Raw genomic sequence first — 19863 nt, forward strand, 5'->3', positions numbered from 1 at the left:
GCAACCAACTGCGGAGCAATACCAGGATCAGAAGGCTGTAAAGCCGCTAAGCGAGACTCCATATTTTTTAAAAACGACATGATCCTAGTCTGGTTTTCACGCAAAAAGAGTAAGTCTTTTTGAGTAGCGGAAGCTCCAGCGGGGTCCATGGCCTGATGATACTGTGATGCTGTAAGAATCAGGCTGCACTCAGATGTCATCCGAGTGCAGTCCCATTTGAGAGAGTAGATTCAAACAGGGACAACGGAGAGTGGACCCACTGGACCGTGATGACGAACCCCTCTCGGACGAGCTGACCAGGTGGACCGCCCCCTATACAGGGAGCGTTAGGGGCAGGCCCGTGAGGGACTATCGCCACGGAAGCTGGAGGGTCGACTGAGATAAGAAGGGTACACTGCAGGAACACAGGGACCGAAGGAAACAGCGGAGGAAACAGAGGGAATGGCAAGGAACTACTGAGACGAGGGAGAAGATGGGAATACTACAGAGACACGGAGGCTGACGAGACAATATGGAGACATAGAGGCTGACGGGAGCAAGGTGTGGTAAAGGAGCCGGGCAGGTACCGCAGAGAAACAGGAACTGAAGGAACAAAGCAGGAACACAGGAAAAACAGGCAGGTACTGCAGAGGGAGGAGGAGGCCCAAGGTCAGAGAGCTAGGAAAGCACAGAGACCACAGGTGACCAGAAGCACTTGTAAACACAAATGATCATCAGGCACAGAGGAGCAGCAGGAAGCAGCTTATATACCAGCGTGAGAGCTACTTCCGGGTTACAGTCCTCCAGGATGACGGAGAGGACAGGAAGGAGTGCCAACAGAGGAATCAGATGTGCGCACGCGCAGAGCTGAATGCGCCGCGCGCGCTCACCCAGCGAGCTGCAGAAGCCGGGGGCGAGCGCTGCATGACAAGGGCCTTAGATGACGTCACTGCTTGTGATTGGTCGAGGCCGCCCATGTGACCGCCACGCGACCAATCACAAGCCGTGATGTAATTCTCAGGTCCTAAATTCCTAGAATTAGGAATTTAGGACCTGAGAATTACGTCACGACTTGTGATTGGTCGCGTGGCGGTCACATGGGCAGCCGCGACCAATCAGAAGCCGTGACGTCATGGAAGGCCCTGAACGCGCTCATTTTAAGCAAAGAAGGCTGCCGGTTACCAGCGGTAAGGTCCAGGCTGCGTCGGAGAGGTGAGTATATCAATATTTTTTATTTTAATTCTTTATTTTACACATTAATATGGATCCCAGGGCCTGAAGGAGAGTTTCCTCTCCTTCAGACCCTGGGAACCATAGTATCCCATTGCACTGCATTGGGTTTCGTGTTTCGGCCGACCCCGACTTTTTTGTAGGATCGGCCGATTTCACTCGACCCGACTTTTGAGAAAGTCGGGTTTCGTGAAACCCGACCCGATCCTATAAAAATAAAAGTCGCTCAACCCTAGTAATCACTATTGACAGCCGCATCTAAGGGTTTAAACAGATATAGACTATGCCAACACTGATCGTAGCTGATACAGCAAATTGTCAGCTTTTAAATTCTCAGCCGACAGCTGCTCAATTGTGACGTGTGGGGAGGCTATTCTCTTATATCTCAGGTCAGTAAAAAGTATTGGCGATCATTAAGGGGTTAAGCATGTGAAATGCTGCTGGATGTGGTTGAGAGCTGGTGATTGACTTGGCCATTGCAGATTATTCCACTTCTTTGCCTTAAAAAAAACTTCTGGACTTCGTTCCCTGTACGTTTTGGGTCATTGTCCATCTGTGCGGTGAAGCGTGTTGTCCATTCAACCTTGCTGCATATTTTTCATGTTCATATTGATCTGTAACACAAACAATGGAAGAAATACATTTTTTTTTTATTTTGTTTGTCTTTTTAACGTGGGATTGGAGGGTCAAATTTTGTATTGTAGCTAAAATAGTTTTAAATAGCCTATCGTGGAATTCCAGATTAAAAGAAAATGTTCTCTATTAAGTGCCAGTTCTCTACTAATCATAATTGAAAAAAAAATGAAAAAGCATCATTTTTTTTTTTTTTGCCTTTTTTATTTTTTTTATGGTATTCACTGAAGGGGTTAACTGGTGGGACAGTTCTATAAGTCGTGTCATTCCGGATGCGGCAATACCAAATATGCATACTTTTTTATTTTTTTTTTCATAAAAATATTTATTTATGGGTACAATACATTTATTTTTTCATTTTGTGATTTAAAAATCTATATATTTTTACAATTTAACTTTTACAAAAAACTTTTTTTTTTTTAATTAAGTCTAATGCATTGTAATGCACCAGCATTGAAATGCATTAGAACTATCATCCCTGCAGACACAAGTTAGTTAGATCATGCATTGCGCATGATTGAACTACTGTAACTTGCTAGTGCCTGGTGACCCCGGATATCATCATGATGCCATAGGATCACTATGGCAACGATCAGGCTAAATGCTGCTATCTCTTGCGAAAGCAGAATTTAGGGGGTTAGAGTTCCGGAAGCAGGGTGGACACCGCTCCTGCATTGCGCGTGCACTGCCTCTATGTGCACAAAATTGCCATTATGTATCCATACGTCCAAAGCTGATAAGTAGCTAGCGACCTGGACGTATGGATACATTCAAGCTCGAGAAGGGTTAAGGCCCTGGCTGCCTCCAGACACCTCCCCTGGGAGCTTAGTGCAAGTTATTACAGAAAAAACAAAATGAGCAGTAAAAAAACAAAAATGGTACCAATAAAAACATCAACTCATCCAGCAAAGAACAAGCCGTCACATGACTGTCAGCAGAAATATGGAAAAACAATAGCTCTCAAAATATGGCGATGCAAAAACATTTTGCAAAAGTGTCTTTTAGTGTGGAACAAAAGCCGAACATAAAAAAAAACTACATCTGGTATCACTGCTATCTCACCGACCCGAAAAACAAAATCGACTAATCACTTATACCGCATGAGGAATGTAAAAAAAAATTAAAACCAATTACGGTATTCATTCACCTGCTGTTGATTTGTTCATTCTGCCTCCCAAAGATCGCAGTATGGCTCAGGGAATATTTATCTTGGGCTCTATGCTAAGCACTTCCACCGGAGTTTCTGTGTAAATCTCTGAAATATGTGATTCAGACAGAAGCCCTGGCAGAAAATCACCTGCAATGAGGCAGATAGAGGCACTGTTGATGCCGCCTGACCTGTGATCCGGCGGTGTCAGGCTGCTTAGGCATGCATAAAAGCGTGGTCCGCCAGTTTTGTGCACCTCTGAAAAGGACAATGCTGAACAGAGGCCAGACGGAGTCCAGAGTAACTCTGCTGTCTCATTATAGTGAATGGTTCCCTCTGGTTTCATTTGAATCACATTAGCCGGAGATTTAGATGGAAACCCTGATGTAAGTGCTCAGCGTAGAGCATCGGATAAATGTGATCCCAAACATGTAAAATGTTCCTAAAAAAAACCCCTTCAAATTCACAAAAAGAAAAACAAGTCCCTTCCCAGGACCGTCATCTGTCAATGGAAATATAGAAGGCTTCCACGTTACTGGTAGTATAAAGGCTGTGGAAAAGCAAAATTGCTCCTCGTCCCCCAAAGGAAATCCAGCAAATTCTGTGCTCTAAAATCCAAATGCCCCTCTCCCTTCTGAGCCCCACAGTGTACCTAAACCACTTTTGGCGTCCACATGTTAGGCGGGCTCTCATCGCTACAGAAATGCCAAATTTACGGGTACATATCTCCAGAAGCACTGGGTGGGCATAACGTACTAGTCACTACAATGGCAGTTTGCAATTTTCACTCACCAACATCCACTTCTGCTTGTTTCTGCAAAACACCCATGTAGTCAAAATCGTTACTACAACCTATGGGGATATAATTTCCAAAATGGGGTCACTTGTAGGGGGATGATTCTGCTCTTCTAGCACTTAGGGGCTCTGTATATGGAGTCTGCATACTATTCTAGGTAAATCTGCGCCCAAGGAGGCAAATAGCGCTCCATCCCTCCTGATTCTCGCTGTATGGCTAAGCAGTACTGTTAAGCCACATCTAGGTTATTTCTACATTCAGTTGAAATTATGGGACAAATTTTGGTGCAATTTTTACCCATTTTCCAGTGTGAAAATGTAAAATCTGGGGATAAAACAAAATGTTGGTGGTTTAAAAAGGCAGTAATATTTTTTTTCTTCACTGACCAATGGTATAAAATACTGTGACCCACCTGTGGTGTCAATATGATCACTGCACCCCTAGATGAATTGAGAGGTGTAGTTTGTAAAATGGGATCTCTTATGGGGGGTTCTGCTGTTCTGACACCTTATGGGCTCTGCCAATGTGATTTGGCACCCTCAAAACAATCCAGCGATATCTGAACTCCGATATGGCGCTTCTTCCCTTGAGCTGTGCACTACGCGTCAAAAGTAGTTTTCAACCACATATGGGGTATTGGCATCCTCAGGAGAAATTGCACAACAAATTTTCGGGGCCATCTTCTGCTATCCTTGTGAAAATAAATAATTGGGGCTAAAACATTTTTAGGTGATTAAAAAAAAAAAAAAGTAGTATTTATTTCCTCAGAACAACGTTGTAAAATTCTGTGACGCACCTGTGGGTTCAAGATGCTCACCACATATCTGCATAAAGTCCTTGAGGGGTCTAGTTTCCAAAACGGGGTCACATGTGGAGGTTTTCTACTGTTTAGGCACATCAGAGGCTCTCCAAACACAACATGAGACCGTCAGGCTACTCTATCAAAGTTTGCGTTCCAAAACATCACTCCTTTTTTTTAGCCTTGTGCGCCCAAACAGTAGTTTTCCCCCACATATGGAGTATCTGCATACTCGGTAGAAATTGCACAACAAATTTTTGGGTTCCAATTTCTCCTGTTACCTTAGAAAATAAAAAAATTGATACAAAAATAACATTTTGGGGGGAATAATGTTTTGTTTTTTTTTTTTTTCAAAACTTCCTGTGAAACACATGAAGGGTTAATGAACTTCGAGTGTGGTTTTGAGCACCTTGAGGTAATATAGACCCCTCAAACTCACTTCAAATCTAATATGGTCGCTATAAAAAAAATTTGTTTTGTAAATTTAGTTGAAAAAATGATAAATTGCTGGTCAACTTTTAACCCTTAACTTCCTAAAAAAAAAGTATTGTTCAAAAAAATTGTGCTGATGTAAAGTAGACATGTGGGAAATGTTATTTATTAACTATTTTGTGTGACATGACTCTCTGATTTAAGGGCATAAAAATAAAAAAAATGAAAATTGCTAAATTTTCAAAATGTTTGCCAAATTTCCATTTTATTTTTTTTTTTCTCACAAACGCAAGTCATATCAAAGAAATGTTACCACTATCCTAAAGTACAATATGTCATGAAAAAATAAACTCTGAATTAGTGGGATCCGTTGAAGCGTTGCAGAGTTGGCCACTAAAGAGACACTGGTTAGAATTTGTAAAATTTGGCCTGGTCATGAAGGTGCAAACAGGCTTGGGGGCTGATGGGTGTTGAAGGGAATCCTACCCCATCTGATAGCAGCATGATGTAGGGGCAGAGACCCTTATTCCAGCAAAGTATTACTTTATTGCTTGCTGCAGTTTTAATTAAAAACTGTTCTATTTGCTACAGATCTAACAGTTCTCAAATACTGAACTCTGTACAACAGCTCCTACAGCACTGAATGACAGCTTTCCGCCTATGCACAGTGTACATTGGCAGTTTTCAATCAGTGGTGGGAGCAGAATTACAGAGCACTACATGACACCTAGTCCTCTAGTGATGACCTCCTGCTGCTAAAACACTGATTTTATTGAAACTACAACAAGCTGCCCAGTAAGTGACACATTGCAAGAATCAGACTTTCTGCCCCTACATTATGCCCCGTGGTCGGCGCTCATAGCAAGTGAGCATTTCTGCTACACCCAGGTGATCTGATCATCACCTGTGTGTAGCAGAGGCAATCAGAGTACTACAGCTTCTAGTCTCCCTTGGAGTCTACTGAAGCATGCAAAAAGTATAAAAAAAAACTAAATATTTTTTTTTTAAATATATAAATGTTCAAATTACCCCCTTTTCGCCCCATTCAAAATAAAACAAAAAATCAAATACACATATTTGGTATCGCCGCATTCAGAATCGCCCGATCTATCAATATAAAAGAAGAATTGACCTGATCCCCTTAATGGCGTAGCGAGGAAAAAAAATCAAAATGCCAAATTACTTTTTTTGGTCGCCGCTGTATTGCAATAACGGGCGATCAAAAGACCGTATGTGCACCAAAATTGTATGCAGGTTGTAGACAAGCCTACAACCTGCAGTAACCACCGATCGACCAAACCGCTGCATGACCAGCTCTATCCTCGCCTACTGTATTCTCACCCATCCCTTGTAGATTGTGAGCCTTCGCGGGCAGGGTCCTCTCTCCTCCTGTACCAGTTATGACTTGTATTGTTTAAGATTATTGTACTTGTTTTTATTGTGTATACCCCTCCTTACATGTAAAGCGCCATGGAATAAATGGCGCTATAACAATAAATAATAATAATACATAAAAACGTCAACTTGACGCATACAGACACAGAGGGCTATTAATCGCATGGAGGGTGTGTTAACATTCTTGAATCAAATTTGCTTACCCACAATTTTGTTCGCCCCAATTTTGGAATTTGTTTGAATTATGCACAATTTTGTCTTTTTTTTTTCCTTCTTTTGTGCTGTTTCAATAAACACAAAGGAAATACAAATTTATAACAAAACATGTATAATTATATTTTTCTGGGAAAAATCATTCATTTTCAGTAACCATTTCAAGGGTGCCAACATACATACATGACTGTTAAAAAAAAAAAATGTTTATAAACTAAAAGATGATCTTCTGGATATACATTATATTCTATGGGGGGTCTGTATTAGATTCTATGGGGGCCTACATTAGATTCTATGGGGGGGCTGTATTAGATTCTATGGGGCCTACATTTATATTCTATGGGGGGCTACATTGTATTCTATGGGGGCTGCATTATATTGTATGGTGGGGCTGCATTATGCTCAGGGGGCTACATTATATTCTGTGGGGTGGCTGCATTGTAGTCTGGTGGCAGCATTATACTACACTATAGTGAATTGTACTACATGGATGACTATGGCGGTGCATTATACTATATGGAGCACTGAGAAGTGTATTATACTATATGGAGGACTGAGCAGTGTATTATAATATATGGAGGACTGAGCAGTGTATTATAATATATGGAGAACAGAGCAATGTATTCTAATATATGGAGGACTATGAGGAGTGTTTTATACTATATGGAGGACTGAGGAGTGTATTATACTATATGGAGGACTGAGTGTATTTTAATATATGGAGGACTATGAGGAGTGTTTTATACTATATGGAGGACTGAGTGTATTTTAATATATGGAGGACTATGAGGAATGTATTATAATAATACTATATGGAGGACTATGAGGAGTGTATTATACTATATGGAGGACTATAAGGAGTGTATTATACTATATGTAGGGCTATGGGTAGCGTATAATACTATATGGAGGACTGACGAGTGTATTGCACTATATGGAGGACCGAGGAGTGTATTTTAATATATGAAGAGTGTATTATACTATATTGAGGACTATGGGGAATATATTATACTATATGGAGGACTATGGGGCACATTATATTATATGGAAGAGTATGGGGTGTGCATTTTACAATGTGGAGTACTGTGGTGCACATTATACTATGTGGAGTACTATGGGGTGTATTATACTAAACAAGCAAAATGCTGCATATTCATCTAGTGATTGTTTATTGGGAACAAAAATCCTTGTTCTCATCAGAACATCGCCGCTGTAAATTGTAGATATTCTGCTGATAACATGATACTGTATGGGGACAGATTGATCTATTAGTGATTGTTCTGCTCCCATCATTCTTTCTCAGTTGGTGTAAAGAGGCCAGGAAACAAGCGTTGAACGATTTCAATATTGTGGATCACGCTCTTTTAGCGGCCTGAACTCAGCGCATGTAAATACAACAGAAATGCTTGTGTGATGTGCAATATGTTATCGTTTGGGGCCCCATTTTAATCTTTTGCCTAGGGCCCCACTTTGCCTAAAACCAGCCCTGTCAACAGCACACATTTCTTGTAGTTCTATATTATGTTCTCATAGGCACTATTGCTTACTGCATTATGGTGGCTCTGTAAGGTGCAGTATTTTTTTTCTCTTTTTCTCTTTCAAACGTGTATAAAGCCATTATCAAATACTGTGAATATGTGAAAAAATTGCAGATATATAGTGATTATGGCAATCATATTACGCATCTGCACCAAAAGTATGTGAATATTGACAAATTCTTGCAATCTATTTACATCCTCCCCTGCCTACAGCTTTGCTTCTGCAGAGGAGATTTTTAGTCTGCTGGCTGCATCTTTTTATACCTCCTCCCACTGCACACCTCTTCCTCCCTTCCCCCTCCAGTGTCTTTGGGGAATGATGGTGAGTGGGAGATACTGTAGATCCTTAATCATCATTGTCATAACATCACTTTTACACTGACCAAATAATGGGAGGCATACAATATACGGGCAAAAGTACAAAATATTTTGCACAGTCAGCCAAAAGATAATTTGTGAGGTCACACTCTGATGTTAGGGAGCAGGCCAGGCTCACAATTTTCTCTAGTTTATTCCAAAGGTGTTGAATAGGGTTGAGGTCAGAGCTCTGTGCGCCAGTCAAGTTCTCCCCTGGCCCCCCCCCCCCACCATGGCCTCTATGAAACTTGTGCATGGGGAACAGAAAATAGCCAAACAGTTCCCACAAAAGTTGGAAGAATACAATTGTTCAAAATGTCTTGTGCTGATTAGTGATGAGCGAATATCGTTACTCGAGATTTCTCGAGCATGCTCGGGGGTCCTCCAAGTATTTTTTAGTGCTCGGAAATTTAGTTTTTCTTGCCGCAGCTGAATGATTTACATCTGTTAGCCAGCGTAAGTACATGTGGTGGGCAGGGTCGGACTGGGGTGTCTGGGGCCTACCAGGGGAATGGACTCTAGGGGCCCACCAGGGGCGGAACTACCGCGGTCGCAGGGGTTGCAGCTGCGACTGGGCCCGGAGTGCTTAGGGCCCGCCCAGTCCAGCAAAGACTGGGCGGGCCCCTAAGCACTGAGCTACAAAATTGTCCGCCAGCCCTTTAAATCAGTGGGTGGCTTTAAGTGCGGCCAGCCGGCAGGTCCGCAATTCTCCGGGGGCAGCCTGCCGTATCGTGCCGGCTGCTGACCCTTACCCCCGAGTGCAGGGTAAGCAGCGTTCATTACAGAACGCTGCCTCTCCTGCACAGCAGCACAGGAATTATGTCATCGGGGTGGGCGGGGTTATTGGGTGGGCGGAGTTACTGCCCAATGCTCTCCTGTCCTGTCCCGACTGCCCAACAGAGTCCAGACTCCAGAGCGACCTCTGTGTTGCCAGCTCTGTGCCTCTCTGCAGGTGATCTGTGCCACCCCCCACTGTTTGCCCCAATATGATCTCTGTGCCCCCCGCTGTGTGCCCCAATATGATCTCTGTGCCCCCCGCTGTGTGCCCCAATATGATCTCTGTGCCCCACGCTGAGTGCCCCAATATGATCTCTGTGCCCCCCGCTGTGTGCCCCAATATGATCTCTGTGCCCCCCGCTGTGTGCCCCACGCTGAGTGCCCCAATATGATCTCTGTGCTCCCCGCTGTGTGCCCCAATATCTCTGTGCCCCCCGCTGTGTGCCCCAATATGATCTCTGTGCCCCCCGCTGTGTGCCCCAATATGATCTGTGCCCCCGCTGTGTGCACCAATATGATCTGTGCCCCCCGCTGTATGCCCAATATGATCTCTGTGCCCCCCCGCTGTGTGCTCCAATATGATCTGTACCCCCGCTCTGTGCCCCCCGCTGTGTACACCAATATGATCTCTGTGCCCCCTGCTGTGTGCACCAATATGATCTCTGTGCCCCACTGTATGCACCAATATGATCTCTGTGCCCCCCGCTGTATGCACCAATATGATCTCTGTGCCCCACTGTGTACCCCTATATGATCTGTGCCCCCCGCTGTGTGCACCAATATGATCTCTGTGCCCCCCGCTGTGTGCCCCTATATGATCTGTGCCCCCCGCTGTGTGCACCAAACTGATCTCTGTGCCCCCCGCTGTATGCACCAATATGATCTCTGTGCCCACTGTTTGCCCCAATATGATCTGTGCCCCCCGCTGTATGCACCAATATGATCTCTGTGCCCACTGTTTGCCCCAATAAGATCTGTGCCCCACTGTTTGCCACAATATGATCTCTGTGCCCCCCGCTGTGTGCACCAATATGATCTCTGTGCCCCCCGCTGTATGCACCAATATGATCTCTGTGGCCGCTGTATGCACCAATATGATCTCTGTGCCCCGCAGTATGCACCAATATGATCTCTGTGCCCCGCTGTATGCACCAATATGATCTCTGTGCCCCACTGTTTGCCCCAATATGATCTCTGTGCCCCGCTGTATGCACCAATATGATCTCTGTGCCCCCTGCTGTATGCACCAATATGATCTCTGTGGCCGCTGTATGCACCAATATGATCTCTGTGCCCCGCTGTATGCACCAATATGATCTCTGTGCCCCGCTGTATGCACCAATATGATCTCTGTGCCCCACTGTGTGCCCCAATTTGATCTCTGTGCCCCCCGCTGTGTGCCCCTATATGATCTGTGCCCCCCGCTGTGTGCACCAATATGATCTCTGTGCCCGCTGTTTGCACCAATATGATCTCTGTGCCCCCCGCTGTATGCACCAAGACTTTGTCTTTTGTCCATGTTCTCCCCAAGTGTGCCCGCATATGTTCTAAATAAAGGACTTTCGCACAAGAGACCGGTGAGTGCACTTCTGTTTTTTCTTTGCCTGGATGTTTAAAGGGATTGTCTCCCACTAGGACAACCTCGTGTTAAACTAAATGTTCACCCCAATAAAATAATAAAGCCTATACTCACCTCCTGTGCCTGTGCCGTTCCCACAGTGGTGTTATGACCCCCTCGGGGCTGTGATGTGCTGTTGAAATGCCCGGCACCAATCAGCGCTGGTGTCGCGGTCTCCATCTTCGGACAAACTGAACAGGAAGTCCAGGATGAGGGTGTGAGTTTGGATCGGGATACCCTCCACGAGTCTGGAGGTTGTGGCAGGGGCGGACACAGACAGCTTAGGGCCCCTGTGCAAGAAATGTATCTGGGCCCCCCTCCTTTCATCGCGACCAAGCTACAGATATACATATTTTTTTTTACAGTCTCCTCTCATATATATTGCAACCCTTATTACACAGTGCTCTCACTTTATGTATAACACCGTCCCGTATCATAGTTCCCTCTTGTTATGTACAGCACCGTCCCTTACATATCAGATTCTCATTATTTTTGTTATTTATACCTCCCTGTTCTTTATTACATATCATCCACTCCTGTTAGATATAAACTGAAATGATGGCTGATGGAGCATGGGAAAGCTTCTTTTGTGATGGATGCGGCTGATGGACTGGTCTGCTGGTCAGATGCTGCTCCCCTCAGCAGTCATTTTACATTTTACAGGAGAGGACACCATGCAATAAAGAGAAGACGCTGTGAATAACAAAAATAATGAGAATACTCAATGTAAGGGACGGTGCTGTAGATGGCAACAAATGATACTGGGTAATAATGGACGGCGCTCCACATAACAGGACGCTGTTAGTGATGAGTGAATCTACTCGTTACTCGAGATTTCTCCAGCATGCTTGGGGGTCCTCCGAGTATTTTTTAGTGCTCGGAGATTTACTTTTTCTTGCCGCAGCTGAATGATTTACATCTGTTAGCCAGCATAAGTACATGTGGGGATTCCCTAGCAACCAGGCAACCCCCACATGTACTTAGCCTGGCTAACAGATGTAAATCATTCAGCTGCGGCGAAGAAAACTAAATCTCCGAGCACTAAAAAATACTCGGAGGACCCACGAGCATGCTCGAGAAATCTCAAGTAACGAGTATATTCGCTCATCACTAGACGCTATATAATAAAGGACGGCACCATACATAAATAGGATGTTACGTAATAAGGGACGGGAGGGTACCGATACCGCAGATGCGATTTCAGGATACGGTCACCGCCGAAGCAGTCACAGGAAGCGAGCACTAATAACAGTAAACAGGGTATGGGATATGGGATACTATATCAGACTAGGGATGGGGGACCTGGCAACATACAGTTGCATACACACCAACTACCTAAGATACTGTAACTATAGGGATTGCTCAGGCACCTCCCTACTGAGGAGGGTGCTTTTTATACAAGATGTCTCCACGCTTTTGGCTGGGAGACACGTTGCAAGTGAACACACATTTAACTAAATGCCTCCCAGCTGAGCATTTACCATGTGTACGTGCTGCCCCTTTTAGAACAGGGGAGTGCGCACAGATGCACCCTAGGCACCCCATCGGGACACAGTGCAGCATGCATAGTGGAGGTAGAAGGCAGGAGCATGCTGGAGACAGTGCCATGGGCCGGTGAGTAAGCTGGTGTCCCTGCATAGAGGGAGGAGGGGACACCATGTCAGGCATAGCGCTACATGCCCCTTTCTGAATTTGTCTTGTTCTTCTGCAACACATGGAAAAAAACTCGATTCTACTCACCTTTCTCCGCTCCCATGCCACACGGCGTCCTCTTCTGCAACCGGCGCAAGAGCCGCCAGCTGACTTGTCGTCACTGCCATATGCCCCCCAGTCATGGACACGCCGAGGTCATATGCTGGATTCAAATTGGTCAGCGGCGTGTACTGCAGTGGAACTGGCGGATCACCGGTGCTGCAATATATTTCAGCTGAATGTGCGTCCAAGGATGCAGATCGAGCTGAAATATTCGCTGGTGTCAGTGGCCACACTCCACTTCTGGGCCCAATGCAGCTGCGACTTGTCTGGCCCCGGGAATGCCCCGCTAAAGGGAACCTGTCACCAGGTTTGGCAGATATAAGATACAGCCACCATCTTTCAGGGCTCATCTACAGCATTCTATAATGCTGTATATAAGCCTCCGATCCGACCTGTAAGAGAAGAAAAATAAGTTTTATTATACTCACCCGGGGCGGTCCGGTCTGATGAGTGTCACAGCTCCGGGTCCGGTGCCTCCCATCTTCTTATGATCGCCGCCGTGCTGCTTGCATCATGGCTCCCCGGCATTGCGCTCCTGCGCAGACATACTTATCTGTGCATAGTACTGCAGTGCGCAGATGCCAGGAAAGGTCAGAGAGGCACAGCGCCTGTGCACTGCATGACTTTGCTCTGCCCTCAACAGGACAGATAAGTACGCCTGTGCAGGAGCGCGATTCCGGGGAGCCATGAAGCAACAGGAGGACGGCATCGCAAGAAGATGGGAGGCCCCGGACCCTGAGCTGCGACACCCATCGGACCGGACTGCCCCCCAGGGGAGTATAATAAAAGTTATTTTTCTTATCTTTCAGGTTGGATCGGGGGGCTTATCTACATAATTACAGAATTCTGTAGATAAGCCCTGAAAGGTGGTGGCCGTACCTTATAGCGGCCAAAACTGCTGACATGTTCCCTTTAAGTGATATTTACCTTTACACTTACTACCTACTGTGTCTCAGATACTAATATATATATATATATATATATATATATATATATATATATATATATATATATATATATATATATATATAGTTATCTATGCATGTATGTACAATATATATATACATACTGTGTGTGTATATATATATATATATATACACAGTGGGGCAAAAAAGTATTTAGTCAGTCAGCAATAGTGCAAGTTCCACCACTTAAAAAGATGAGAGGCGTCTGTAATTTACATCATAGGTAGACCTCAACTATGGGAGACAAACTGAGAAAAAAAATCCAGAAAATCACATTGTCTGCTTTTTTATCATTTTATTTGCATATTATGGTGGAAAATAAGTATTTGGTCAGAAACAAAATTTCATCTCAATACTTTGTAATATATCCTTTGTTGGCAATGACAGAGGTCAAACGTTTTCTGTAAGTCTTCACAAGGTTGCCACACACTGTTGTTGGTATGTTGGCCCATTCCTCCATGCAGATCTCCTCTAGAGCAGTGATGTTTTTGGCTTTTCGCTTGGCAACACGGACTTTCAACTCCCTCCAAAGGTTTTCTATAGGGTTGAGATCTGGAGACTGGCTAGGCCACTCCAGGACCTTGAAATGCTTCTTACGAAGCCACTCCTTCGTTGCCCTGGCGGTGTGCTTTGGATCATTGTCATGTTGAAAGACCCAGCCACGTTTCATCTTCAATGCCCTTGCTGATGGAAGGAGGTTTGCACTCAAAATCTCACGATACATGGCCCCATTCATTCTTTCATGTACCCGGATCAGTCGTCCTGGCCCCTTTGCAGAGAAACAGCCCCAAAGCATGATGTTTCCACCACCATGCTTTACAGTAGGTATGGTGTTTGATGGATGCAACTCAGTATTCTTTTTCCTCCAAACACGACAAGTTGTGTTTCTACCAAACAGTTCCAGTTTGGTTTCATCAGACCATAGGACATTCTCCCAAAACTCCTCTGGATCATCCAAATGCTCTCTAGCAAACTTCAGACGGTCCCGGACATGTACTGGCTTAAGCAGTGGGACACGTCTGGCACTGCAGGATCTGAGTCCATGGTGGCGTAGTGTGTTACTTATGGTAGGCCTTGTTACATTGGTCCCAGCTCTCTGCAGTTCATTCACTAGGTCCCCCCGCGTGGTTCTGGGATTTTTGCTCACCGTTCTTGTGATCATTCTGACCCCACGGGGTGGGATTTTGCGTGGAGCCCCAGATCGAGGGAGATTATCAGTGGTCTTGAATGTCTTCCATTTTCTAATTATTGCTCCCACTGTTGATTTCTTCACTCTAAGCTGGTTGGCTATTGCAGATTCAGTCTTCCCAGCCTGGTGCAGGGCTACAATTTTGTTTCTGGTGTCCTTTGACAGCTCTTTGGTCTTCACCATAGTGGAGTTTGGAGTCAGACTGTTTGAGGGTGTGCACAGGTGTCTTTTTATACTGATAACAAGTTTAAACAGGTGCCATTACTACAGGTAATGAGTGGAGGAAAGAGGAGACTCTTAAAGAAGAAGTTACAGGTCTGTGAGAGCCAGAAATCTTGATTGTTTGTTTCTGACCAAATACTTATTTTCCACCATAATATGCAAATAAAATGATAAAAAAACAGACAATGTGATTTTCTGGATTTTTTTCTCTCAGTTTGTCTCCCATAGTTGAGGTCTACCTATGATGTAAATTACAGACGCCTCTCATCTTTTTAAGTGGTGGAACTTGCACTATTGCTGACTGACTAAATACTTTTTTGCCCCACTGTATATATATATATATATATATATATATATATATATATATATATATATATATATATACACTCACCGGCCACTTTATTAGGTACACCATGCTAGCAACGGGTTGGACCCCCTTTTGCCTTCAGAACTGCCTCAATTCTTCGTGGCATAGATTCAACAAGGTGCTGGAAGCATTCCTCAGAGATTTTGGTCCATATTGACATGATGGCATCACACAGTTGCCGCAGATTTGTCGGCTGCACATCCCAAAGATGCTCCATACAAGGCAGGATGGATCCATGCTTTCATGTTGTTTACGCCAAATTCTGACCCTACCATCCGAATGTCGCAGCAGAAATCGAGACTCATCAGACCAAGCAACGTTTTTCCAATCTTCTACTGTCCAATTTCGATGAGCTTGTACAAATTGTAGCCTCAGTTTCCTGTTCTTAGCTGAAAGGAGTGGTACCCGGTGTGGTCTTCTGCTGCTGTAGCCCATCTGCCTCAAAGTTCGACGCACTGTGCGTTCAGAGATGCTCTTAGGCCTACCTTGGTTGTAACGGGTGGCGATTTGAGTCACTGTTGCCTTTCTATCAGCTCGAACCAGTCTGCCCATTCTCCTCTGACCTCTGGCATCAACAAGGCATTTCCGCCCACAGAACTGCCGCTCACTGAATTTTTTTTCTTTTTCGGACCATTCTCTGTAAACCCTAGAGATGGTTGTGCGTGAAAATCCCAGTAGATCAGCAGTTTCTGAAATACTCAGACCAGCCCTTCTGGCACCAACAACCATGCCACGTTCAAAGGCACTCAAATCACCTTTCTTCCCCATACTGATGCTCGGTTTGAACTGCAGGAGATTGTCTTGACCATGTCTACATGCCTAAATGCACTGAGTTGCCGCCATGTGATTGGCTGATTAGAAATTAAGTGTTAGGGTACTGTCACACAGTACCATTTTAATCGCTACGACGGCACGATCCGTGACGTCGCAGCGATCGTATGATTATCGCTCCAGCGTCGTAGACTGCGGTCACACGTTGCAATCACGGCGCTGGAGCGATGCCGAAGTCCCCGGTAACCAGGGTAAACATCGGGTAACTAAGCGCAGGGCCGCGCTTAGTAACCCGATGTTTACCCTGGTTACCAGCGTAAACGTAAAAAAAACAAACAGTGCATACTTACATTCCGGTGTCTGTCCCCGGCGTTCTGCTTCTCTCCACTGTGTAAGCGCCATAGCCGGAAAGCACAGCGGTGACGTCAGACGTCACCGCTGTGCTCGCTTTCCGGCCGGCAGACGCTCACACAGTGGAGAGAAGCTGAGACGCCGGGGACAGACACCGGAATGTAAGTATGTACTGTTTGTTTTTTTTACGTTTACGCTGGTAACCAGGGTAAACATCGGGTTACTAAGCGCGGCCCTGCGCTTAGTTACCCGATGTTTACCCTGGTTACAAGCGAACACATCGCTGGATCGCTGTCACACACAACGATCCAGCGATGTCAGCGGGTGATCAAGCGACGAAAGAAAGTTCCATACGATCTGCTACGACGTACGATTCTCAGCAGGATCCCTGATCGCTGCTGCGTGTCAGACACTGCGATATCGTAACGATATCGCTAGAACGTCACGAATCGTACCGTCGTAGCGATCAAAATGGTACTGTGTGACAGTACCCTTAACAAGAAGTTGGACAGGTGTACCTAATAAAGTGGCCAGTGAGTGTATATTGTACATACATGCATAGATAACCAAAGTACACATCGATACATGAAAACACTTTTGGCCATGACTGTGTGTATGTGTGCATTATATGTAGCATATACAGTATACTGTATATATATATATATATATAATTATAGACACACAGATAACTACTGTACACTCAGGTTCTAATACACACACATACATATATATATATATATATATATATATATATATATATATATAGTGTACTGTGATTATCTTTGTGTCCCACAGATACATATGAACACTGTGCATAGGTACATATACATACACTAGATGATGGCCCGATTCTAACGCATCGGGTATTCTAGAATATGCATGTAGTGCAACGTAGTATATAACACAGGCCACGTAGTATATTGCCCAGCCACGAAGTATATTGCCCAGCGACGTAGTATATTGCCCAGCCACGTAGTATATTGCCCAGCCACGTAGTATATTGCCCAGCCACGTAGTATATTGCCCAGCCACGTAGTATATTGCCCAGTGACGTAGTATATTGCACAGCGACATAGTATAAAGCACGGAGCCACGTAGTATATTGCCCAGTCACGTATGTCACAGGTTAAAAAATAAAAAATAAACATACTCACCTTTGGATCCGAGGGCCCCTTGCAGTTCTAACATACTCACCATTCTCGTCGCTGCTCCTCAGCGTCCCGTCTCTCCGCCTCCTGGTATCCAACGGCGCTGTGCCGATGGGCGCGAAATCTTCCGTTCCTAGCGAGACCGCTTGGTCTTCTGGGTAATTTCGCAAAGCATCGCTGGGAAAGGAAGATGGCGGCAGGCGCGAGCGGACAACGGAGGGTGAGTATAGCAGGTTTTTTTTTTGTTTTTTTTTTAACATTACTTTTTTTTACTATTGATGCCGCATAGGCAGCATCAATAGTAAAAGGTTGGGGACACACAGGGTTAATAGCGGCGGTAACGGAGTGCGTTACCCGCAGCATAACGCGGTCCGTTACCGCCGGCATTAACTGTGTTAGCGGTGACCGGAGGGGAGTATGGAGCGGGTGCCGGGGACAGTGACTGCGGGAAGCATGGAGCGGAGCGCCGGGGACAGTGACTGCGGGGAGCATGGACCGGAGCGCCGGGGACACTGCGGGGAGTATGGACCGGAGCGCCGGGGACACTGCGGGGAATATGGAGCGGAGCGCCGGGGACACTGACTGCGGGGAGCGGAGATAATGGAGCAGATCGCCGGGGACACTGCGGGGAGTAAGGAGCGGCCATTTTCTTCCAGACTGTGCCTGTAGATGATTGGTCGCGGCAGCCATGACAGGCAGCTGGCGAGACCAATCAGCGAATGAATAACCGTGACAGAAGGACAGACAGACGGAAGTGACCCTTAGACAATTATCTAATATATAAAGCTGAATGTGTGTATGTGTGTGTGTATGTATGTATGTATGTCCGGGATTGGCATCTGAACCGTCGCAGCTACAGCCACAAAATTTTGCACAGTCACACGTCTGGACCCCGAGAGCGTCATAGGCTATGTTGTGAGGTGAAATTTTAACCCCGCGCTTTCCAATTCACCAAACAATTTTGCCCTTATCTACATAATGGGGAAAAAGTGAAAGGAAAAGTGTTGGAGGCGTCGCAGCTACAGGCACAAAATTTTGCACAGTCACATGTCTGGACCCTGAGAGCGTCAAAGCTATGTTGTGAGGTGAAATTTTAACCCCGCGCTTTCCAATTCACCAAACAATTTTGCCCCTATCTACATAATGGGGAAAAAATGAAAGGAAAAGTGTTGGAGGCAAATTAACAGCTGCCAGATGTGAACAAGGGGGACTTAAAGAATGACAGCGATGGCGCCAAAGAGTATATACTGTACAGTTGCTAAGGTGGTGCCCCAACATGGGATAATCACCACACCACCACGGGGATATGAACACACACACAAAATGCGCCACACACTACCACGTGCTCGAACACATATACCACCCTCAGCGCACATTTCACCACACATACACCAACCTCGCCACATAAAAGTAGAAACACAAAAGTCGCCGCTCAAAACTCGCCACGCGCAAAACTCTCCACATGCAAAACTCGCCACACGTGCAAAACTCACCTCATGGAAAACTCGCCACACGCAAAACTTGCACACGCAGAAAAATTGCCACACGCAGAAAAATTGCCACATGCACAAAAGTTGCAACACATGCAAAAGTTGCCTCACACAAAACTTGCACATACTCAAAAGGCACCACACATAAAACTCGCCACGCGCAAAACTCGCCATGCGCAAAACTTGCTGCACACAACTTGCTACACTAACCTGTCACATGCAACTCGACACACAAAAAGTTGCTACACGCATGTCGCCACAAAAAAACTCATCTCACAAAAGTCCCTACATGCATGTCGCCACACGCAACTCAACACACACAACTTGACACATGAAACTCGCCCTAAAACACACACAAGTCTGGTATTATCCTTCAAAAATAAAAATCTGATTAATAAGCAGACAAACTACAAGAGCAACAAATGTACCATATAGGAAATACGGCAGCTGTCAGTCACATGACCTGTCTATTATGTGTATGTGTGAGCTAATATATACTGCCAGGGGGTGGGCTTCCTGTTGGCTGGGGATTTATCAGGCTGCCAATAGCAACCAATCACAGCTCAGCTTCCATTTTGCTACAGTTAATTAACCTGAGCTCTGATTGGTTAATATAGGCAACAAAGACATTCTCAGTATAACAAAGCTAATATATGTTGTGAAATTCTTCTATTAGCTTAGTTTTTGCCTT

The 19863-nt window shown here is 45.1% G+C and overlaps 1 protein-coding gene across 9 annotated transcripts in view; it reads left to right on the forward strand.

Annotated features, from left to right (window-relative positions):
• Positions 1-19863, forward strand: part of RCOR2 (REST corepressor 2) — a 200387-nt gene that overhangs the window by 50101 nt on the left and 130423 nt on the right. The gene's annotated exons all lie outside the window — the stretch shown is intronic.

Source organism: Ranitomeya variabilis, chromosome 2 (genome assembly GCF_051348905.1).
Source record: "Ranitomeya variabilis isolate aRanVar5 chromosome 2, aRanVar5.hap1, whole genome shotgun sequence".
Taxonomy (NCBI): Eukaryota; Metazoa; Chordata; class Amphibia; order Anura; family Dendrobatidae; genus Ranitomeya; species Ranitomeya variabilis.